We start from the raw sequence: 24,967 nt of genomic DNA, 5'->3' as shown, positions 1-24,967 counted from the left end.
TTTCCGGGGTTCCTGATGGCCCATTTTCCTGGAACAAAGGGCCATCTCCGGGCCCTTGTCAAAAGGTGGAGGGGGACATTGAGGTTCTTTAGCGGCCATTGCCACCTCAACGATCGGGTGGGGCGCCCAGCTGCCGGCTTGCCTATGATCACCATGCCCTACCTCCGTGATCGCGGGCGCCTCTGATGGCGGGGTTCGGTCCGGTTCCCAAGCCACCAAGGACCAAACCACGACATTAAGCCTGAGTCATGTGAAGTGGAAGGAAGGGTGAAAAATGTTGGTGAGATGTATAGGCCTCAACTCATGATGTAAATCTATACTCGCAGACAAAAGCCAATAAGTGATGTAAGCAGGATAATATACATTTTGTTGTTATGGGTTTTGTGTACTAATTTTGCAATGGTGACTATTTTAGCAGGTGGCAGGATAGCACCTATTCTATGATTCTATGATTTCATTTCTGCAGAATGACTCACATATGTTTACCCAGTCAATGTGATGGTAGTTGAAGTCTCCCAGTACCATTATACTATGTGCCTTAGTCACGTCCTTATTTCTTTTCTCTCTCAATATCAGCCTCAAGGGCTTCATCAGGTTAGCAATAGTAACCCCTACTTTTAAGTAGCTTCAAGCCCAGTATTTCCACTCATATCACTAGTATTGGGGAGTTAATTCTCCTGATTTTTACTGATACATTTGATGCTCTGTCTGTTTTGATTTATAGAAATGCCTCCCATTTAGACCTTCCTCCTGAGGCCCTGAAGGAAATGTTCTGAAACTAAAGGAAGTCAGAGCCTGTAATCCCACCACTACTTCCCTGCTTAGAATCACTCCTTTGGTGTAAGGAAAGTGGAATTGAATCCAGTTGTTTCAAAGGTAATCACTGGACACAGTTCATTGTCATACTAAGACTGGGCCTGAAATCAAGGTGGATCTAAACCCTTGGACCTCAGGGAATGTCCACATAGTTGCCACATATGCCTAGAGGGAGGAGAAGCATTGACTCTAATTCAGCTCTTCAGGCATGATGAAATATTTCTGAAGAAAGAAATAATTTCCTGAAAATAACTGATAGCTATTCAAGCATTATTTTGAAAGGATTCATTTATATGAACATATTTGAAGTTTTTCCGTTAAGACTTTTGGGTCAGAATAAACTACATTATTTACATTCCTTTTAATTGTTTGCCTCTCATGGGACTTTCTTGAAGCCAAGCTTGTATTTGACACTAGCAAAACAGGCGGCTATGATCTAATTTTGCTCTGGTTCTTTGCTAGAGAAGCTGGATTCTAGAAAACATGTTTTAAGAACCAGAGTGGTGCAGTGATTAGAATTTTGAACTAGGAGCTAGGAGACATCGGTTCAGATCCCCATTTGGTCATGAAAGTTGTCTGGATGAACTTGGACCGGCCACTTTCTCAACCTACCTCACAGGGTGGTTGTTTTGAGGATAAGAAGGGAGAATTTATTTTATTTATTTATTTATTTATTTATTATATTTATTATATTTATATACGGCCCTCCCGGGGGCTCAGGGTGGTTTATATAATAACATAAGAATTCCTTAATGAATGAATTCCTTCCTTAATGAATGAAGTTGTAAGTAACTCTGAGTTCCTACTGGGGGGAAAACTGAAGTATAAATATCTAAATAAATAAAAGCACTCAGCACACAGAGGAAGACGGGGGTCAAATGACTGGTAAAACCTGTGCCTGCCAGGGAGTCCTTGTTTCTAGATGCTTTTTCAGTATATCAAGCAAATATCCTCTATTATGTGCAGTTTTTGTTTCTCCATCAAAGAAAGGCTTAACAAAAGGGAGATTTATCTAACTTGACAGAAGGAGGTCATTGGGTCTAATGCTCAGCATCTGAGTTGGTCAGCCTTAGAAAGAAATCTATATTAAGCATCTTCCCCCTCAAAGGTAATACCAGGAGACTAATGGTAAAGCGGGAGGAAGACGGCTGGGTACAGCCTGATCTCTTCCACCTCAGGAGCTAAGCAGGGGGCTACTAGGATGGGAGGCTACCCAGGAAGATTCTCCAGGCAAAATCCCTGGCAAGCAACCTCGCCTGCTTTTCCCTGGCCTCCTTGCTGGGGTTGGGCCACGCTGCCACCTGGTTTCTGGCTTGGGCTGGTCACTCTGATTCTTCTTGATGCCACACAGGGGGACATCTGACCTGTTTCCCCACATCCACCCTGGATTTGTGCCCCCACACGAGGCAGCCTGGGCAACAAGATTCTGCTATGCTGCGGGGCAGCGTAAACCTTTTGCTTTTCATTTGTCAGCATGCATGATCACGTAACAACGCAAGGCTGCATTCTTACAAATAAAAAGAAATGCCCCTGGCAGCTCTGCCGGGCAGGGGCACACATGGATTCCCATCAGAGGGCCTACGTGGGGCATGCAAGGGATAGGGGAGGCCGCGACGGACCCATTAGGAGGCAAAGCCAAAAATGGGTGAGGGCAGATAAAAGTTGGTGGAAGAAGAAGCAGGAAAATGGGAGTGACCACGGAGATTTCAGGGAAACAGGAAATAGCAGGACAGGGGGAAGTGAGCCATTCCTTGCAAGATGTTCCTACTTTGAATAATGGGTGGCGTGTCAGGTGAGGACCCAACGGCCGTTTCCAGCCCCCACTGTGCCATGAAGCCAATCACTGTCTCTCCACCTGACCTACATGGATGTCACCGGATGAAATGGAGGAGGAGGAGGCGATATACTTAAAAGAAAGCCAGCAAGATATCTGACAGCTGTCACGAATTATCATGTTTCGTTGCCTGGAGAAAATAGGCAGCTGGCAATTGCCATAAAAGGGTAGCGGCTAAAACAGCAAAACAGACCAGCTGAGAGCCAAAGATTGTTTAAAAGGTGGCAAAGCAACTTTCAAAATGACTTCTTATCCATTTAGAACGCAAACACTAAGTAACAAATTAAGATGTAAAGGTAGCATTATCACATGATCACATTATTGGAAGACACAGCAGGGAGCACTCAAAGAGCGGTTGTCAATGGTGTTTCCTCAGACTGGAGGGAGGTGAGTAGCCGGGTACCTCAGGGCTCACTCTTTAACATATTTATTAATGAACTAGATGGGGGGGGGGGAACTGACTTGCCTGGTCAGTTCAGTCTTCTTTAGTGATGTTTAAAATAAGAAGCAGACCATCTTCCTGTCAAAGATTTTATGAGGACCAGAGAATGAGGTATCACCTTTGGGCTTAAATATCTCACATTCCTGAGACATGCAGCAGTTTATCAGAGCAGGCTTAACTCTTATCTCTCCTCCCACTGACAATGGGGTGTTTTGTTTGCACACGGGGGAGGGGGCCCCATAGATTTGTAACCAAGTAACCAGAGATACAGGAGACGGTTTGATACTCAAGTCCAGTAAACAAAAGTAACTTTGACCTTAATATTTGCTTACAGGGGAGGAAGCCTCAGCCAGTGAACTCGGGATTTTCATTAAAGGCAGCTTTCCCTCTCATCAGCCGCAGCAGCACCCAGGAGGGGGTGGAGCATGCGCAGGATGCGCTGAAGGCTCCCACATGGACCACCACGGCCAGAGTAAGAACTTGCTGTCTCTGAAGTGGGCTGGAGGGAAGGGGGGGGATTCGCAATCCCACTGCTGTGGCCAGGGAGCCTCTTACCTGCTCGCTACCCTGGGCAAGCTCCTGCCCTGCCCCAGCTGGCCCTCTGCAGCTACCATTTTCGGGCCTCCGCCACTAGGGCCCCGAAAAGGGACCACTGCTGTGGCATTTGGCAGTGCAGGCGTGGCCGCTGCCTCGCTCTCTGTGGGTGCTGCCTTGGCTTCAGTTGGCACAGCCACAGCCACGGCCTTCTCCACAGACTCTCTCTCTCCATGGCCACTGCCTTGGCCTCAGCCGGAGCCGCAATGGCCTTCTCCTCCGGATGTCTCCTTGTTTCTCTGTGGCTGCTGCCTCAGCTTCAGGTGGTTCAGCCACGGCCTCGATGTACTCCTCTGGCCATCTCCTCGTCTTTCCACGGCCGCTGCCTTGACTTCAGCCAGCACAGCCGCCTCCACCGGCCATATCTCTGCCTCTCCACGGCTGCTGCTTCGGCCTCAGTGGTTGTGGTTGCTGCCCTGGCCTACTCTGCCTGCCACCTCCCTGCCTCTTCTGGCTCTCCCTGGGGCGGGACAACGGATATCACGTCCATTCCCACTTCTGTCCCAGGATGCTCCCCAGAAGATGTGTCCCGCATGTTTGGGACTTGCTTGCTCCTCCCATCCCTCTAATGCCCAGGAAGTGACCGTGCTCACCTGCAGCATCTCTGGCCACCTGCAGTGGAGAGCCTTCCCTCTCCAGTGGGTGTGTGCAGAGGAACTGCCGTGCACAGAAATGTGAACCAGGGTGGCACTTTTGTCAGGGTGAGAGTCAATTTCCAAATTTCTAAAGCTGTCTGATCTGATCCAGACATTCCCATTTTGTTTTTCTTTCTCCTTTATTATGAAGCTCAAATTGATTAAGGCTCCTCTAATTCAGCTGGTTTGAACCAATGGATTTTTTAAAATTTGGCTCTAATAAGTCTGAAAAGTACATGAACGATTTGAGTATTTCGGGGCTTCTCCAAGCCATATTGTCCATCCCGACTGCCCATGTTGACAGCATGCCCAGGGAGAACGTGGCCACGGAGCCCAGGCAGAGGCAAGCAGAGGGCCAGCAGAGCGGATCTGAATGGGCCTTGGTGCATCTGGGCTGTGTGGCTGTGACCCCCCTTTGTGGCCACCCAGTTGTGGGCTTTCATCTCTTTGTGCATTTGCTTGCTTTAAGGTGGCTTCTGTCCCTGCAGTTGGAGCGTGTGTCTGTCTGTACAAGTGCCAGTGAGCGTGTGAGGCTGCATGGGGGTGCGCAGTCCATGTGTGTCACTCATCTGCCAGCTCTCTGATTACCACAAGGGAAGTTGAAGCTGCCAGAAACTGAAGGTCACCAGAAGGACATTTCAGTGATTCTCTGTCATCCACCAGGAACCCGACTCTTGTCAGAATCCCCTGACTGGATTGCAATGAAACAGGAACTCAGCCGGGGGGGGGGGGAGGGGGGGGAGTCCCGTGCAGGTTGCACAGAAGCTTGAGGTCGTCATGACTGACAGCTGCTTGGAGGTCGCTCTGTTTTCTGTGCTGAAAATAAAGCCCGTTGGGCTACAGATCTGTGTTTTCAATTAAATATGAGGCAGGTGAAGGAGAGGAAGATAATAACAGAGAGTTTCAGAGGAAAAGAAGGAAATGGGGGGGGGGGCTTATAAAATTGGCGTCCTCTTTGATGCCACTTGCTGAAACTTTGCTTCCACATAGGCTGCTGCTCTGCTGGGAGTTGGGGTCACTTGTCATGGCTAGCCATTTGGATCTGAGAATTAATATTTTTATTTATCATATGGCATGTGTGTCGGGGATCCTACAACTGCAGAATTGACAGGCTAGAAAGGTGGTTTTCCATGGCCCACCTCCATGCCATGACCGCCCCTTGTGTTCCTTGGAGGAAACAGCACCCAAATCCTTGGAGGCTGCCCACCCAAATACGACCCAGGGCTGACCCTGCCTTGTGTTCATGGGTGGGGACAGCAGGGGGGGGGGAGCACAATGTTGCCTGCACCAGCAGGTCACTCCTCAGTCTTGCTCAAGGTCCACACCTGAATGTGTCTGCGGGGCCACTGCAGTGCAGGCAGGGAGCAGAACGGCCGTGGTAACTGGGACCTCCTCCTCCACTGCCAGTAGAGTCAGATTCATTTTTAGTACAGCTCCAAGCCAGCTGCAAAACCTGCACAACTTTTAAAATTGCAATCTAATAAAATGCTTAACAGTAAATAAATACTTATAAATCAAACATTTAAAACAGAATTAAGCTAAACAGGTATCAGAGTTAATATATCTAAGGCATGACAGATTTCCAATAACGTGGTTTTGGCTTAATTTACACCTTATGGCACAATACTGGGCTCTCTGTTTGGAAACCTCAATGTTTCCTCCAGAAAGGAGGCTCTTAATTTTCCCTTCCTTGGTCACAGGAATGTGGAGCAAGAGGGGACTGATGGTCTTAATGTCAACATGTTCACCACTTTTATGAGAGAGCCCCCCCCCCAATGAAAACACAGGACAATCAAGCTGGGATGACCCATCTATTTGGACCTATGACCTTCATCATCACCTAACAGCATAATTAGCCAAAGATCTGATCCGGTAGGGGTCTTTGCATGCACTTACCTCTTCCTTATGAACATGTGTTTATTTGTTTGCAGGATTTGTAGCCTGCCTTTCTTGCTGAGGCTCCCACAATATCCCACAATATCAATCAGACAGCATAAGGACATCAGTAAACAACTCAGTAGGACAACGATTATAAACATTAGGTAAAAATGCAAAAAGGTGTAAGACACGATATATCATAAATAAGGAATATGGAATTTCAAAAGCAGAAGACAGGGCACGAAAGGCATAATAAAACTTAAATAAGGATTCTCCTGAGCCATTCCTTTGCAACTTGCATGTTTTTGTGATAACAGAGGAGTATGATGTAAGACTAGGGTTGCCATCCCCCTGGTGGGGCCTGGAGATCTACTGTTGCAACAAATCTCCAGACAACAGAGGTCGGTACCCCTGGAGAAAATGCTGCTTTGGAGGGTGGGTTCTTGCACATTGCAGCCCACTGAGGTCCTTGTTTATTTTACTTTATTTTCTCAGATTTTTATACCACCCTTTCCATATGGCGCAGGGAACGTTGTTGGAACAAACATGGGACGTTGTTGGAACATCATGTTTTGTGGACTGTCCACATACATAACACACCACCATGGCCATTTTGTGGTACCAGGAGGATTGTGAGGAGCACAACTGTGTATTACTCTGTTGAGCTTCAGGAGGCATCACTTTACTGCACATTACTTCTGAGTAATATTTCTCTCAAATGCAGTCCTTTCTTTTTATGACAGTTTAACCTCATAGGAAAGATGTTCCTGTAAAAAAGGGACACCATGAAATGGTTTTTAAAAAGAAGAGCTGGGGTTTTTGTACCACACTTATCACTTCCTGAAGGAGTCTCAAAGTAGCTTACAATCACCTTCCCTTCCTCTGCTTGCAGCAGATACTCTGTGACGAAGGTGAAACTAAAAGAGCTCTGAGAGAACTGTGAGACAGAGAGAGCTCAGAGAGAACACCTGGCTGCATGTGGAGGAGGTGTAGGGAATCAAACCGAATTCTCCAGATTAGAGTCTACTGCTCTTAACCACTGCATCAAGTGGCTCTTGGGGGGGGGTGATTCTGACGGTCAAAGGATAAAAACGTGTCTGTTGGCCACGCTGGACAAAAGGAAAGAAGGAATGAAAACACAGGTAACTCGAAGAACAGAAAGAACTCATGTCTGTTTGCACAGAGTTGTTCACCTTGTTTTGGGTAGGATTTTAAAAACAGCTTTCCCACTGAATGCTGCATTTGCATTTCCATCCAAAGCCAGCAGCAATTCCCACCAGGGGTTCGCGAACGACACCATCAGCTGCCCCAGCGCCATTCCTCAGGCCCCTGGAGTGGATTACAACAGGAAGCTGAACTTAACACCCTCAGGCAAAGAGGAGGACCAGAACAGGATTTATGATTTTGGAAATGAGAGCAAAGGGGAGGGAGACCAGCGGCCGGCTGAAGTTCTGGGCGGCTAAAAGAGATCTAGCTTTAGGTCAGCATGCCGGCATCCACAAGTCAGCAAGTGACACTCCACGGCACTGATAACTTCATAAAGGAATGCAGGGGCCCCATCTCTGGGGGAGGGAATCGCATGAGCCCACCCACCCCACCCCAACGCCTGGGCAGAATGGCCATGTCTGGTGAAGTCAGAGAGCTGGAGACTGTGCTGTCTTGCTAACCTCCCTCTATTTCTAATTATATAAACCTAAGGATTAGTGTCACTCTAGAAAAAGGCAACTGTGGCCCAAGGGTGGTCACAGAGGTATCCCTCCATCCCCCTGCCCCATTTTTGTGAGCCCCCTTCCATCCAGGTTCCTCATGCACTGCCAACCTCAAATTGACCGATGATGCATTGGGATGGCGGCGACGGGGCAGTAGAGCCAATCCCTGATTATATACAATGTCACTACCATAGAATCATAGAATCATAGAATCATAGAGTTGGAAGGGGCCATACAGGCCATCTAGTCCAACCCCCTGCTCAACGCAGGATTAGCCCTAAGCATCCTAAAGCATCCAAGAAAAGTGATTTTTTTCCTGATATCTAGCCTACATCGTTGTACTTGAAGTTTAAACCCATTACTGCGTGTCCTCTACTCTGCAGCCAACAGAAACAGCATCCTGCCCTCCTCAACCTATCTTCATAGGTCCCTTGGCCCCAGATCATCTTGGTCACTCTCCGCTGTACCCTTTCAATTTTATCTACGTCCTTCTTGACGTGTTGTCTGACCAGTGCCGTATACAATGGGACTATGACATCTTGTGATTTTGATGTGTTGCCCCTGTTGATACAGCCCAAAATGGCATTTGCCTTTTTTACCGCTGCATCACACTGCCTGCTCATGTTTAGTTTACAATCCACAAGTACCCCAAGGTCTCATTCACACACAGTGTTACCTAGAAGTGTATCCCCCATCCAGTAGGCATGCTTTTCATTTTTCTGACCCAGATGCAGAACTTTACACTTATCTTTATTAAATTGCATCTTGTTCTCATTTGCCCATTTTTCCATTGTGTTCAGATCTCGTTGAACTCTGTCTCTATCTTCCGGAGTATTTGCCAGTCCTCCCAATTTGGTGTCATCTGCAAACTTGATGAGTACTCCCTACACCCCGACATCTAGATCATTAATAAATATGTTAAAAAATATCGGGCCGAACACCGAGCGCTGAGGTGCCCCGCTATTCTCCTCCCTCCAGTCTAATGAAACACCATTGACAACAACTCTTTGAGTGCGGTTCTCTAACCAATTCCCTATCCACTTAACTATCTGAAAATCCAGATTGCAGTCCTTCAGCTTATCCATCAGAACATCATGGGGAACCTTGTCAAAAGCTTTACTAAAATCCAAGTAAATGACATCAACCGAATTTCCACGATCCAGCAAACCTGTTATTTGGTCAAAAAAGGAAACCAGGTTGGTCTGGCAGGACCTGTTGGAAACAAATCCATGCTGACTTCCTTGGATCACCAAATTGTCCTCCAGATGTTTGCAGATCGCTCCCTTTAATATCTGCTCCATTATCTTCCCAACAACAGAGGTCAGACTCACTGGTCAGTAGTTTCCTGGGTCATCCTTCCTCCCTTTTTTGAAGATCGGAATAACGTTTGCTCTCTTCCAGTCCTCCAGGACATCTCCAGTACTTAAAGAGGTTCCGAAGATGATGGACAAGGGCTGTGCAAGTTCTCTGGAAAGTTCTTTGAGCACTCTCGGGTGCATTTCATCCAGACCAGGGGATTTGAACTCATCCAGTGCAGCTAAATGCCTCTCGACAACCTCTCTATCCATGTTAACCTGCCACCCAGACACTATCCTTTGGCTACGGCCATCTCTAGATGTGCCTGAACCCTTTGACCTGTGGGAAAAAACAGATGTCAAATAGGCACTAAGCCTTTCTGCTTTCTCTGCATCTTCGGTTAGAGTTTGTCCATCCGCACCCAACAGTGGGCCTATTGCCACACATCTGGGAAATTGAAGTCACCCATGATGACAAGGTCCTGCCGCTTGGATATTTTCTCAAGCTGCTCACAAAGTGCAGCATCCACATCCTCTCGTTGGTCAGGCGGTCGGTAGCAGACACCAACCACCACACTGTTTGTTTTCCCCTCGCTTATTTTCACCCAGATGCTTTCCACTGTAGATATGCTCTTCTTCACTAGAATTTCCTGGCAGGTAAGCCCTTTCCTCACATACAGTGCCACTCCTCCACCTCTTCGATCTATTCTGTTTTTTCTGAACAGTTCATATCCATCCAGCATTATATTACAGTCATGAGAATCATTCCACCAAGTTTCTGTGATGCCTACTGGGTCATACCTTTCCATCAGCATGAGAAGTTCCAGCCTTCTTATTGCCCATGCTTCGGGCATTAGTATAAAGGCATCTGAATCCTTTTACTTTTGGTTCCCTATGAGCTGTCCTCATCTGGAGGACAATTTGGTGATCCAAGGAAGTCAGCATGGATTTGTCTCCAACAGGTCCTCCAGACCAACCTGGTTTCCTTTTTTGACCAAGTAACAGGTTTGCTGGATCGTGGAAATTCGGTTGATGTAATTTACTTGGATTTTAGTAAAGCTTTTGACAAGGTTCCCCATGATGTTCTGATGGATAAATTGAAGGACTGCAATCTAGATTTTCAGATAGTCAGGTAGATAGGGAATTAGAGAGGTTTTCCATCCTGCATCAACCCCGGCTCCATGGGAGGGGAGGGGAGGGGGGTGGCAATTCTGGCCAGAGAGACCTTCTCCTTCAGGGCTCTCCCTGCGCCAACGATTCCGGGGATTGAGTGTGTCGGTCTTGGGTGGGAATCGGTCGAGAACATGGTGATCTGGTTGCTGTATCGATCACCCACTGCCCCTCCAGATTCCCTGCCAGGCCTGCTGGAGGCGGTGGCTGCCTGGACGTTGCAGTACCCAAAACTTTTAGTTTTGGGGGACTTCAACGTTCATGCGGATGCGCCGTCTTCAGGACTTGGCCTGGATCTAGTGTCAGCCATGGAGACACTAGGGTTCTCACAGATTGTTGCTGGTCCCACCCATCAGGCTGGTCACACCCTCGATTTGATCTTTGGTGCACGTGTAGCGGTAGATCTGGTGGCGAATAACATCGTTCCATGGTCAGACCACCATGCCCTGAAGGCTCGACTGAGGATACCACCCCCTCTCTGTTTGGGTGACGGGCGTATTCTAGTCCGCCCGCGGAGACTCATGGAATCTGAGAGATTCCTGAATGCCCTGCGGGACCCGATGCCCTCCGGCACCTCGTTGACGGCCTTGGTGGAGGACTGGCAATCCCGCCTTACGGCCACCATTGACAAGATTGCTCCTAGGTGCCCTCTCCGCCTTCGCCTCAAACAGGCTCCATGGTACTCCCAGGAGCTTCGGGAGAGGAAGAAGGAAGTGAGATGGCTTGAGCGAGTGTGGAGGAAGACTCGTGACAAAGCTACAAGGACATCTCATTGCACGCTTATGAAGGCGTATGAGAATGCGGTGAAAGCGGCGAAACGAGACTTCTATGACGCAGAAATCGCGTCCGCAAGCTCTCACCCAGCACAATTATTTAAGATAATTAGATCACTTACCGCCCTCGAAGAAGGGCGACAAACAGTAAGGGAATTGGAATTGAGCTCTGTGGCATTATCGAGCTATTTTGCGGACAAAGCCCTGTCGCTCCGCCGTGACCTACCTGCCACGATTGTTACAGTTAGTGAACTGGAAGCTCCGTGGCCGCCAAGAGGGTTAGTGTTTGATGGCTTCATTCGGCTCTCTGTAACTGAAGTGGACAAGTTACTGGGTTCAGTGAGGGCGACCACTTGCCCCTTGGATCCCTGTCCATCCTGGTTGCTCAAATCGGGCGACCAGCGGAGAGGAGGCCCCTTGAGGGAGATTGTCAACCTCTCCTTAACATCTGGAGAGTTAACCAAGGGGCTCAAGGAAGCAGTGGTACACCCCTTACTGAAAAAGCCATCATTTGACCCGTGGAACCCCGCCAGTTACCGCCCAGTTTCGCACTTGGCGTTTCTGGGTAAGGTGATAGAGCGGGCCGCAGCGGACCAACTCCTAGGTTCCTTGGATGAAACTTCGGCCCTCGACCCATACCAACAGGTTTGCTGGATCAGGGAAATTCGGTTGATGTAATTTACTTGGATTTTAGTAAAGCTTTTGACAAGGTTCCCCATGATGTTCTGATGGATAAATTGAAGGACTGCAATCTAGATTTTAAGATAGTCAGGTGGATAGGGAATTGGTTAGAGAACCGCACTCAAAGAGTTGTTGTCAATGGTGTTTCATCAGACTGGAGAGAGGTGAGTAGCGGGGTACCTCAGGGCTCGGTGCTTGGCCTGGTACTTTTTAACATATTTATTAACTAGAAATATAGCCCGCTGTAAAAGGGATACAGTGGGCTCTTGATACATACAGTCTGTGTTGTCCCGCGGCGACGGCTCTCGTAGTCGGCTCCGTGTTGCTAGCAGCGGCGGGGGAGGCAGGGAGGGGCCGGCAGCCATGCTCCGCGCGACTGCCGGGGTGTTTCGCAGCGGCCCGACACTGCGAGACGCAGCCCGATGCGGCAAGAGTCAGCCGGCTAGCCGAGGGAGCACCCGACTGCCGGGGGCTCCCTCGGGCAGCGGCCTGACGCGGCGAGAGGCGCAAAGCCGCCGGGCAGGGAGCCCCCGGCAGCCGCGCTCCGCGCGGCTGCCGGGAGCTCCCTCGGGTAGGCGGCTGACGCGGCGAGAGGCGCTTCGCGCCTCTCGCCGCGTCAGGCCAGGAGGAACTGCGAGCCGCGCTGTGCGCGGCTCGAAGTTGCTGGGGCTGGGAATCGGAGGGACCAATTGGCAGGCGCTTTGCGCCTGCCGATTGGTCCCTCCGATTGTCTGTCCTGAGGAAGGGTCCAACCCGGAGCCTTCCTCATCACGGACAAATCCCACCTCAAGAGCCCTTAACGAATTATTTAGTCCGTGGCGCCCATGGCGCCACGGGCGGTTTAAAGATATTCTAGATGAGGGGGTGGAGGGACTACTCATCAAGTTTGCAGATGACACCAAATTGGGAGGACTGGCAAATACTCTGGAAGATAGAGACAGAGTTCAACGAGATCTGAACACAATGGGAAAATGGGCAAATGAGAACAAGATGCTATTTAATAAAGATAAGTGTAAAGTTCTGCATCTGGGTCAGAAAAATGAAAAGCATGCCTACTGGATGGGGGATACGCTTCTAAGTAACACTGTGTGTGAACGAGACCTTGGCGTACTTGTGGATTGTAAACTAAACATGAACAGGCAGTATGATGCAGCGGTAAAAAAGGCAAATGCCATTTTGGGCTGTATCAACAGGGGCATCACATCAAAATCACAGGATGTCATAGTCCCATTGTATACGGCACTGGTCAGACCACACCTGGAGTACTGTGTGCAGTCTTGGAGGCCTCACTTCAAGAAGGACGTAGATAAAATTGAAAGGGTACAGAGGAGAGCGACGAAGATGATCTGGGGCCATGGGACCAAGCCCTATGAAGATAGGTTGAGGGACTTGGGAATGTTCAGCCTGGAGAAAAGGAGGTTGAGAGGGGACATGATAGCCCTCTTTAAGTATTTGAAAGGTTGTCACTTGGAGGAGGGCAGGATGCTGTTTCTGTTGGCTGCAGAGGAGAGGACACGCAGTAATGGGTTTAAACTTCAAGTACAACGATATAGGCTAGATATCAGGAAAATGTTTTTCACAGTCAGAGTAGTTCAGCAGTGGAATAGGCTGCCTAAGGAGGTGGTGAGCTCCCCCTCACTGGCAGTCTTCAAGCAAAGGTTGGATACACACTTTTCTTGGATGCTTTAGGATGCTTAGGGCTGATGCAGCGTTGAGCAGGGGGTTGGACTAGATGGCCTGTATGGCCCCTTCCAACTCTATGATTCTATGATTCTATGATTCTATGATTCTATGATTCTATGATTCTATGATTCTATGACATGCCGATGAGCCGCCGCCCCCGCTCCAACATCGCCGCCAACAGCAGAAGGCCACTGACGAGCTGTGCGAGGAGCCAATGACCTTCCTGCTCACGTCCTCCTGTTGCCCACTGCCACGACAAGGACGCCGCCGAGCCGCTGTCAACCCTCCAAAATGGCCACTATCGCAAGTAAGCTCCCCTGCCTCACGCTGCCCTCGCCTCTTCTTCGCTCTGCCCCCGGGACCCCTGCTATACTGCGTGCCGCTGGCGATGCCGCAGATCTGCCACCCCTCCCCCTTTCTACCTATTCAGGAGCCCGCCGCGCCCGCAGGTTACAGGGCCGCTTCCAGAGAGCCCTGCCCGCACCCCCGCACCCCCTGCTAGCGCCCATTGTATTTTCACTACAATGGGCTTTATTCCTAGTATATCATAATGTCAATCAGCAGCCACCTCCCCAAATGGCCAATTATGGGCCTGGAGGGGGTGGGCCCTGGGTGGGTGTGTACACACCTGTGCTTCCCAACCATATTCTGCATGATTGTGCCACAAATATTTCAGGGGTTTTCAATTGTAAAATTGTAATTGTAAAATTCAATTGTAAAATTCAATTGTAAAAAAAAGTTGAGAAAAGCTGGTCTAGTCTGTGTATTGCACAATGTTCATTTAAAAAAAAATACAGATAACCTCCTATTAGCTCGTACAAGGATGATATTGGTTACAGAGAATGCATGTCCATCCTGCATGTATGTGGGAACACTTGTCCCTATGAATGAGCTTTCTTTTTGCAACCAGGGGCCAGATCCTGCAGAAACATGGGGTTTGTATCACACATTCAGCTGTAAATTGGAAGCAGGGTTTGTGCCATCTCTGCTCCATCAAATATTCATCCACCAATTAAAAACACATTGTTCCCATGTGCATTCTTTTCATATGCAAAGTTGGGAATCAGTTGGAAGTAATAATTCACAGTGAAGCTAAGAAGACCCAAAGAGAGAAAGAGAGAGAGAGAGAGAAGAGGCTATTTGGAGCCAGACACAGGTAGACACAACAGCATCCTTTCACTGAAAAAGAGGGTCAACCTCCAATGTGAAGTTATGCAGTTCATATGGCAGAAAGTAGAATGTTCCAGAAGTTGAAATTTACATTAAGAACCACAAGGAAAGGAACTACTGATTTCCTGCTTAGACAATATATTGTCTGGGAGAAGAACAACACTTAGAAGTAGATGAGTTATAAAATCATAGAGCAGGAAGGGGGCATACAAACCAGCTAGTTCAACCCCCTGCTTAAAGCAGGACCAACCTAAAGCACCCTGCCAAATGTTATAGATAATGAATTCAATATTTGCACAAGGGAATAAGCTTCCATAAGATATACTGGTCTGATATTTACAGAAGAGAAAACAAGACACTGATTGTATTAAAGAAGCCAAGAGAATCTCTGCGGATGATAGAAGAAGTGTAGATCTTTCAGGACTTAGTAGGTGTATTAAAAACAAGAAAGATTTTGATTTCCTGACACAGATTCTACAAAAGAGGGGAATAAGTTATCATTAGAAGATACCATTTGTACTGGAAGTACAAAAGCATGAATGACAATTTAACCAGAACAGGGCAAAGTATTGGATGAAGAACTACAAGAAGAAAACTTGTTCAAAAGAACAGAAAGAGTTTTCAAGTACAACCAAATGAAGTTTGTCTCAGAGACCAGTTATGCATGTTGGCAGCCACACTGGGCCACTGCCAGGTTCTCGTGCTGTGGCAGCACGCCCTGCTGCTTCTTGTGTACTAAAGGGGGAAAATTTCACCCACCAGACATGGTCTGATGCTGCTTTTCGTGTGAGCACATGAAGTTGGGTGTCGTGGTTCGGTCCTTGGTGGCTTGGGAACGGGACCGAACCCCGCCATCAGAGGCGCCCGCGATCACGGAGGTGGGGCATGGTGATCATAGGCAAGCCGGCAGCTGGGCGCCCCACCCGATCGTTGAGGTGGCAATGGCCGCTAAAGAACCTCAATGTCCCCCTCCACCTTTTGACAAGGGCCTGGAGATGGCCCTTTGTTCCAGGAAAATGGGCCATCAGGAACCCCGGAAAACCTCGCATATGTGCATGAGTCATGATTGTATCAGCATGTTCCCTCCGCAAGTACTGGGTGGGGCAATACAGCCTAAGGAGGTGGGTTTTGTATAAAAGGGAGCTTCCACCTGGAGTTCGGTGGAAGCTCTTACTCCATACCAGCGGACTCCACGTTGCTGAAATAAAGCTTGTTCCTGTTGTATCGTTCACCAGGGCTGGCGTGACGTTTTCTTCAAAGGGGCACCCTGTTTTTTCAGTTAGCAAGCGGGTTCCCGACATCGTAAGAGCTTCCCACCGAACTCCAGGGTCGGCATCGCATCCGAGCGCTTATCGGGACGGATCCAGAGATGGCGTTTTCAAGCAACGGGGCGGTCTCGACCCCCACGAACCCCGGGAACATGAGTTTAATGTCCCCGGGAGATTTCCTCCGAAAATCGGGGGGCCAGGAGCAGCTGTCCGGGACCCCGAGACCCTCGGCAGCGGCGGCCAAGGGAAGGCGCCGGGCCATGGGTTTCCCAAGCACGGCGGGGAGCGCGCCGAGGTCTGGGGGGTTGGCCCCAACCTGGGACACCCAGCTGAGGCAGGCGCTTCGCCCGGTAGGACCTGAGGAATCCCTAGAGGACCTGCGGCGGGCCATGGCGGACTTGGCCAGGCGCTTGCAGGCAGCTGAAGCCCGTGAGCAAGCTCGGGCCGGGCCCGGAGGGACTGGTAATACAACGGCGGAGGGGATCGCGTCGAGTGAGGACGTCTCCAGCGACGAGGACGAGCCCGGTACTGGTGAGCGGGCCCCGGACCCCGACCCGGAGCAGTTTTCAGTCCCGAGTAGGCGAGACGGCCAGCGGAGAGGCGAGACAGCAGAGGATCTCGGGGGAGCGGGTGAGCCGACGGGGCGGCGAGAGCCGGACCAACGCAGGAGCGACGTGCAAGGCAGGGAGCGGCACGGCGTCGTTGGGAAAGTTGGTAGCCGGTGGAGCGGAGCAGGACGAGACGGCGGACGCCGAGAATCCCGGATCCGGAGGGGGTCGGACTACTCTCCAAAACGTTCCCCCCCAGAGCTTAAGGCGCGTTTCGACGGGACGCCGGACGACCTCCCGCAGTTCCTCCTCCACGCGCTGACGCATGCCCGGAGGTATGGAGACCGGTATGAGGACTCCGAGGACTTGGTCTGGGGGGTGGCCTCGTGTCTCCAGGGCAAGGCGGGTCAGTGGTACCTAGGGTTGGCCGAGCGCGGCGACCCGGCAACTCGGGACCTGCAGGACTTCGTGGTCGCGCTCCGCCGACGATTCCAGGACCCCCAGGCTGAGGACAAGGCAAAGAGTCGGATCAAGGGACTTCGACAGGGTACTAGGGGGGTTATGGACTATATAGACATTTTCCGGAGGGAAGCAGGCAAGGTGTTCTCCTGGAACGAGGAGACCCAAATCGAGTACTTCCGGGAGGGCCTTAACCCGAAGCTCAGGGAATGGGCCGTGATCAAGGGGACGGAAGAAGATCTGTCTACACTGGAGGGGTGGTGTTTTGTGGTCGCCAAGCTGGAAGCCAGCCTGGGTTGGGCCGCCGCACCCCCCCGGGAGGCCAAAGGCGGGTCAGCCGAGGCGCCGAGACCGGGCCCCGACAACTCTCGCCCCAAACGACCCCCGAACCCCGAGCGGGAAAGGAGACGCCGGGAAGGTCTGTGCCTGAAATGCGGGGGGTCAGGACATTTCGCAGCAGCGTGCCAACGGCAAGGGGGGGAGGACCGCGGGCTCTCCCAGGGGGGAGGTGCGACACGCCCCCAGCAGGCACGCCGGGCGGAGGACCTCCGCAACGAACCGGGAAGCGCCCAGGCGACGGGAAACGGCCAGGACCTGCTGTAGACGGTGCCGGGCAGCAGGTCCCGCGGTGCGAGGGAAAACCCCTACAGCATGAGGCGCGACCTCCGAACGTGGTAATTTTAGAGCTCCGGAACCCGGAGAACGGACTAAGTTGGGTGGGGGAGGCTCTTTTGGACTCTGGATGCGACCACAGCATGGTCCACCCCCAGATAGCCCGGGCTTTGGGGCTACCGAAGCGCATTCGGAAGGTTCCCCTGGTTTTCGTCCAGATGGACGGCAGCCCGATTCAGGGGGGACCTTTTGGGGAGGAGGTGGGTCCTATCGCCATCCACATAGGGGACCACCAAGAGCTGCGGTGGCTGATCCAGGTCCCCGTAGCGGGATATCGGGCGGTGTTGGGCCTGGATTGGCTGAAGGAACACAACCCCGTGGTGGACTGGCGGGCGGGGACCCTGAAGTTCGACTTGATGGTGGGTGCACGGCATCGGGTCCCCCACGAGAATTCCAGCCACAAGAGGACGGCGGCGCGTCCCAGGGGAGCGGCGGCGGCGCAGCAGGAGAAACCAGAGCCCGAGGTCCCGCCAGAGTACCGAGACCTCGCAGCCGTTTTCAGCGAGCGGGAAGCGGACGAGCTACCCCCACACCGCCGCACGGACTGCGCTATCAACATCCCAGAGGGGGCGGTACTACCCAAAGGGCGCATCTACAAGATGAGTGAGGGTGAGCTCAAGGACCTCCGGGAGTTTTTGGGTAAAAATCTGGCCCGAGGTTTCATCCGGCCCGCTTCCAGTCCCATGGGAGCTCCAGTCTTGTTCGTCCGGAAAAAGGATGGGTCCCGACGGCTGTGCCAGGACTACCGGGGCCTCAACGCCATCGCAGCGGGGAACGCTTACCCCCTCCCGCTGATCCCGGATTTGCTGGCCCGGCTGGGCAAAGGGACTCTGTTCACTAAGCTGGACCTAAGGGAGGCGTACTACCGGGTACGCATCCGGGAGGGGGATGAGTGGAAAACAGCGTTTAACTGTCAATTGGGACAATTCGAATTTAAAGTGATGCCGTTCGGTTTAAGCGGGGCACCTGGGGTTTTCATGAGTCTAATTAATGAGGTGTTGCAGGACCTTCTGTTTCAGGGGGTGGTGGTTTATTTGGATGACGTCCTGATCTACAGCCAAGATCCCCAAGAGCACGTGACCCTGGTGAGGGAGGTGTTAAAGCGCCTGCTGGCAAACCACCTATACGTGAAGCTGGCTAAGTGCGAATTCCACCGTCCCTCCCTGGACTATTTGGGCTACCGCATCTCAGCCCAGGGCATAGCTATGGACCCCGAGAAGGTGCAGGCGGTGCTGGCCTGGGAAAGGCCCCGCACCCGGAAACAGCTACAAAGCTTCCTGGGGTTTGCTAACTTTTTTAGAGGCTTCATCCCCAGATACTCCTCCGTAGTGGCTCCCCTCACGGACTTGCTAGGTACCAAGGGGAGAGGTCCTCGCGCCACGCGGCCCAGCGCAGCGCTCGGCTGGAATGAGAAATCGGAGGCAGCGTTCCTGGCCCTCAAGCAAGCTTTCGCGTCTGAGCCCACGCTACTGCACGTCGACCCAACCCAGCCGATGGTGGTACAAGTCGACGCCAGCGACGCAGCAGCCGGGGCGGTTCTCCTGCAGCGAGACAAGGCGGGACAGCTGAGGCCGGCGGCCTACCTCTCACGAAAATTCGCCGAAACGGAGCGGAACTGGTCTACCTGGGAGAAGGAGGCGTTTGCGATTAAGTTCGCCCTCACCGAATGGCGGCATTGGCTGGAGGAAACAGAGGAGCCGTTCGAGGTCTGGACAGATCACAAGAATCTGGAGGCGCTCCGGCAACCGCGATCCCTGAACGCCAAGCAGATGAGGTGGGCGGAGTTCTTTTCGCGGTACAATTTCAAGCTTGGTCACATCCCCGGCAAAGAGAATTTCCTCGCGGACGCCCTCTCCCGTCTGCCGCATTATGGGGAGGGGTACGCTCCCTGCACCAGGTCCGTGTTTGGTGAGGAGCAGCTGGGACGGGGGGTCGTCACTAGGCGTCGGGCCAGGGAGGAATGGGAGCCCGACCCGGCGACCGCCCCGCTCCGAGACCGCCTAGTGGCAGCCTACGGGACAGACGAGGAGCTGGCTGAGCTCCGGGACTCTTTGATTTTGGACTCCGGTCTCTGGCGGAGGGGGGAGGCTGTCTACGTCCCGGAAGGGCTACGACGGGAAGCCCTCAGCCTCTGCCACGATGCTAAGACCGCCGGGCACTTCGGTTTCGTAAAATCCTGGAAGTTGGCCCGGCGGCGGTTTTGGTGGCCCAGTCTGCGGCGGGACACAAAAGCTTACGTCAGTGGTTGTCCTGTCTGCCTGACCTGCAAGCCGGGGGTTGGCAAGCCGAAAGGTCTGCTGCACCCGCTCGAGGTCCCGACCCGGCCGTGGTCAGTGATCTCCATGGACTTTATAACAGACTTGCCTCCCAGCAAGGGGAAAACGGTGATCTGGGTGGTGGTAGATCTATTTTCCAAACAGGCCCATTTCATTCCTTGCGCCAGTGTCCCCAGTGCTTCACAGTTGGCTCGGATGTTCCTGGATCACGTGTTCCGACTGCACGGGCTGCCGGACAAGGTGATTTCCGATCGGGGCTCACAATTCGTGTCCCGGTTTTGGCAAGCTTTCCTGCGCCTGTTAGACATCGAGCAAGGGCTGAGCTCCGCTTACCACCCCCAGACGGACGGGCAGACCGAGCGGGTTAATCAAGTACTGGAGCAGTACTTGCGGTGTTTCGGTTCCTATCATCAAGACACCTGGGTGCCCCTGCTCCCCCTGGCCGAGTTCGCGTACAACAACGCAGACCACAGCAGCACGGAGATGTCGCCTTTTGCCGTCGTCTACGGGACAGACCTGAGACACTTCCCGGAGCTTGGAGAGGTCCCCGCCCGGGAATCGGCCGACCTTCGCGAGTGGGGGAAGCGTGCCGGGAGCTGCTGGAAGTCGCTGCAGGAGCAGCTCCACAAAGTCAAGGCAGCGCAGAAAGAGGACGCCGACCGGAAGAGACGACCAGCTGAGGAGATCCGACCGGGGGATCGAGTTTACCTTTCCACCCGGAACCTACGGTTGAATTTGCCCAGCAAGAAGCTAGGCCCTTGGTTTTTGGGGCCTTTCGAGGTCTTGGCCCCGATCAACGAAGTTTCGGTCAAGCTCAAGCTCCCCAAGAACCTCCGGCACATCCATCCCGTCTTTCACGTGAGCCTTCTAAAAAAAACTCCGGACGGTGACGTTTGGCACCCCGTGTTTTCCCCGCCAGCGCCCGAGGTCCTGCCGGGGGGGGGAGCACCACGAGGTGGCGGATATCCTGGACTCTAGACTCCACAGGGGGAAGTTGCAGTACCTCGTGGAATGGAAGGACTTCGCTTTGGGGGACCGGGAATGGGTCTGGGCAGCGGACGTCCTTGCGCCCCGACTCACTGAACGTTTCCACAAGCGGTATCCTGGCCGTCCCGGGGGGTTGGAGAATGGACCTTTGGGGGGGCAGAATGTCGTGGTTCGGTCCTTGGTGGCTTGGGAACGGGACCGAACCCCGCCATCAGAGGCGCCCGCGATCACGGAGGTGGGGCATGGTGATCATAGGCAAGCCGGCAGCTGGGCGCCCCACCCGATCGTTGAGGTGGCAATGGCCGCTAAAGAACCTCAATGTCCCCCTCCACCTTTTGACAAGGGCCCGGAGATGGCCCTTTGTTCCAGGAAAATGGGCCATCAGGAACCCCGGAAAACCTCGCATATGTGCATGAGTCATGATTGTATCAGCATGTTCCCTCCGCAAGTACTGGGTGGGGCAATACAGCCTAAGGAGGTGGGTTTTGTATAAAAGGGAGCTTCCACCTGGAGTTCGGTGGAAGCTCTTACTCCATACCAGCGGACTCCACGTTGCTGAAATAAAGCTTGTTCCTGTTGTATCGTTCACCAGGGCTGGCGTGACGTTTTCTTCAAAGGGGCACCCTGTTTTTTCAGTTAGCAAGCGGGTTCCCGACATTGGGGCAGAAAGATTCCACTGCATCCCAGTGTGGCAGTGGTGGCAGAGGCTTCAGTTCAGTAAGGCTGGATAGCTTCACAAAGGAGTGAAAAAATGCCCCATTTAGCTCTGCAGCACGAGGAAGCACTGTGGAATCAAACAGGACATTTTGTGCCCCTGCTGGGGCTCTTCCCTGTAGTCATGGGCCCAGCCCAGCATGGCCACTGATGGTGCCTGCATTACAATAGGGAATGCTGAAAAATCACCATTCCCTCAATGTAGAATCATAGAATCATAGAGTTGGAAGGGGCCACACAGGCCATCTAGTCCAACCCCCTGCTCAACGCAGGATCAGCCCAAAGCATCCTAAAGCATCCAAGAAAAGTGTGTATCCAACCTTTGCTTGAAGACTGCCAGTGAGGGGGAGCTCACCACCTCCTTAGGCAGCCTATTCCACTGCTGAACTACTCTGACTGTGAAAAACTTTTTCCTGATATCTAGCCTATATCGTTGTACTTGAAGTTTAAACCCATTACTGCATGTCCTCTCCTCTGCAGCCAACAGAAACAGCATCCTGCCCTCCTCCAAGAGACAACCTTTCAAATACTTAAAGAGGGCTGTCATGTCCCCTCTCAGCCTCCTTTTCTCCAGGCTGAACATTCCCAAGTCCCTCAACCTATCTTCATAAGGCTTGGTCCCTTGGCCCCAGATCATCTTCGTCGCTATCCTCTGTACCCTTTCAATTTTATCTAAGTCTTTCTTGAAGTGAGGCTTCCAGAACTGCACACAGTACTCCAGGTGTGGTCTGACCAGTGCTATATACAATGGGACTATGACATCTTGTGATTTTGATGTGATGCTCCTGTTGATACAGCCCAAAATGGCATTCACCTTTTTTACCGCTGCATCACACTGACTGCTCATGTTTAGTTTCAAATGTGGGGCATTTGAGGTCCTAAAGCAGGCCAGGGCTGGGAGGGGGCAATGTCATGGGTCAGCATCAAGTTGCCCCACTGCCATGTGAGGGCTGGCCATTTTTCCCTCCTATGCATAATCAATCATAGTGATAGAAAACAAAGCCCACCAAAGGATTCAGAACCAACTGAGGCATCAACATCAGATAAATGAAAAATTTCAAAACACTATCATTAAATATCAGTGGACTAAATTCCCCTACAAAACATTCAGAATTTTTAGCAGAACTTAAAAAGCAGAAAGTTGGTATCTTCAAGGGAATCATATATAGAAGAAATATGATCATCTTCTGAATTTAAAAAATAGGGAAAGCAAATCTTGCCTTCTCACAAAACAAAGTAGCTGTTTATAAAAACAATCTTCAATTAGATGTTATAGAAGAATTAAAGAACTGGATGGAAGATATATTAAACAAACAAAAAACAAAAGCCTTTATTGGCATAAAAAGCAATACTGGTATGGAAATACAAAATAGTACAATTATAAGAATCAGACAGGGTTACTCAATTTTGTTAAAAACAAGGAATTAATTCTAAAAACCTTTGCTAAAAATTTTGCAATGCGGGCGATCTGCTCAGGATCCTTGCTATCAAGTAATTTATTGATTGCGGCCGTTTCGTTACTATGGAAATGAAAGGAAGATAGAATGTCGGATACCCCCTGGTGGTATAGAGAAAATTTAGGGCAGAACATAATAATGTGCGGAAGGAGATCAGGGACCATACAGCCGTGAAAACATAGTCTCTCCGCTAAATGAATGCGGTTAAACCTTCCTAAAAGAACATTAGAGAGTTCAGCCGAGCAAATAAGAGTGCTTTCCTGTCAGAGAAGGCTTCAATGATAGTCAGGTAGGGGGGATAACTTTATATAGCGGAAAAATATTCCATACACGGGGGGAGCAAGATGGAGAAGTAAATGACAGTAAGGATTGATATTCAATGTCCTCTAGTCTCCTTAATATACACTTATAAATACTTTTCTCCTCGTGGTCCATCAAAGAATGTATGTCTAAGCCCAATGAGAGGAGTTTGTTAGAGAGTCTATGAGACCAATTGGAGTTATGGGATCGCTTAGCAGGGCAGCTAAAAGGGTATTTGAATGAGCCCTAAAATGAAAACTGATCCAGTATCTAAAGGTAAGAGACCAGGCTCTGGCTTCAAGTCTCTGTTGGCCCAGTTCAGCAATTAAGATGTCATTAGCCACATTTCTAGGGACTTGGAATAATGACCTGAGGAAGGAGCCATGGAGTGTTTCTAGATCGTGATTGAATGCTTCGATCCAGATTGGTATCCCATAAAGCAGCTGTGGAACCATTTTGGCCTTATATATTTTCAGCGCTGCATAGAGGTCCTGATTGCCCTTTTGAGAATAAAATTTTGTTAGTAGAGCCAATGGGCCTTTCATGGAACTCCTAACTTTCCTCTTGTGCGTGAGCCATTTGTTGTTGAAATTTAACGTGATTCCAAGGTATTTAAACTGATAGACCTGTTCGATGTTATTTCCGCCAATTATACATAAATATTTATAGTGCCTTTTTGAAAAAAAACATTATTTTGGTCTTTTCGAAGTTAATTTTTAAATTGTTTTCCCGACAGTACTCGTTAAATTTGTTAAGATAATGCTTAAGACCAATTCTTGTTCTGGATAATAACACTGTGTCATTAGCATACAATAGTAGGGGGGTAGGTCTTGACCCTAACATAGGCGGATGACCATTCACCTCCTCCAGATATATACAGGGAGGTCATGTAGGAATATTATTATTATTATTATTATTATTATTATTATTATTATTATTATTAGATTTATTTCCCGCCTCTCCCAATAGGCTCGAGGCGGGTCACAACAACTAATCCCATTAAAATTCCCATTAAAATATCAATCTACTAACTAACATGGCAGCTAAAAATCCCATCCCTCCCCCAATTATTAAGAGGTGAAGAGGAAAGGATAGGGGAGTAGCGTACACTCCAACTCCTAGAATAGATTAAATAACTGAGGTGCCAAAATACAGCCCTGCTTGACACCCATTCTTACAGGTATTTTATTTGTTAGATTACCCTGTTGGGAAAATTTTATTTGACAAAAGTTATTAGAGTGCAAACTCTCTAGCAGAAATAAGAGGCGAGGGTCAATATTGAGACTGGCAAGTTTGCTCCACAGAGACGATCTAAGGATAGAGCCAAATGCCATCTTCAAATCTATGAATGCTACAAATAGTTTGCCTCTTGGAGGCTTTATATACTTGTCACATAAAAAGGATAGGACAGCGCAATTGTCTTATGTTGAACAGCCTTTTTTAATGCCAATTTGCTCAGGCCCTATAATGTTCTTGCTGAGTACCAGTTAGATAGTTTCAAGGACAGGTGCTTACTGTAGAGTTTACCAATTATAGAGAGTAAGCGTATAGGGCGGTAATTCATAGGCCGGGTAACTTCTCCTTTTTTGTAAAATGGCAAAATGAT

At 50.5% G+C, this 24,967-nt stretch overlaps 2 long non-coding RNA genes across 3 annotated transcripts in view; both read left to right on the top strand.

Annotated features, from left to right (window-relative positions):
- The first annotated feature begins 787 nt into the window (after positions 1–787).
- Positions 788–5,038, top strand: LOC143822825 (uncharacterized). The gene is made up of 3 exons (XR_013226270.1): positions 788–876; positions 3,427–3,564; positions 4,791–5,038. It is a non-coding gene; the product is annotated as an uncharacterized LOC143822825 (long non-coding RNA).
- An 8,608-nt stretch (positions 5,039–13,646) lies between these two features.
- The window catches only part of LOC143822824 (uncharacterized), a 34,017-nt gene continuing 22,696 nt past the window's right edge, over positions 13,647–24,967 (top strand). For both annotated transcript variants that reach the window (XR_013226269.1, XR_013226268.1), the window contains exon 1: positions 13,647–13,817. This is a non-coding gene — a long non-coding RNA (uncharacterized LOC143822824). The remainder of the gene's footprint in view (positions 13,818–24,967) is intronic.

The sequence above is a fragment of the Paroedura picta genome, chromosome 13 (genome assembly GCF_049243985.1).
Source record: "Paroedura picta isolate Pp20150507F chromosome 13, Ppicta_v3.0, whole genome shotgun sequence".
Classification (NCBI taxonomy): Eukaryota; Metazoa; Chordata; class Lepidosauria; order Squamata; family Gekkonidae; genus Paroedura; species Paroedura picta.
This window is presented reverse-complemented; position numbering and strand designations above follow the sequence as displayed.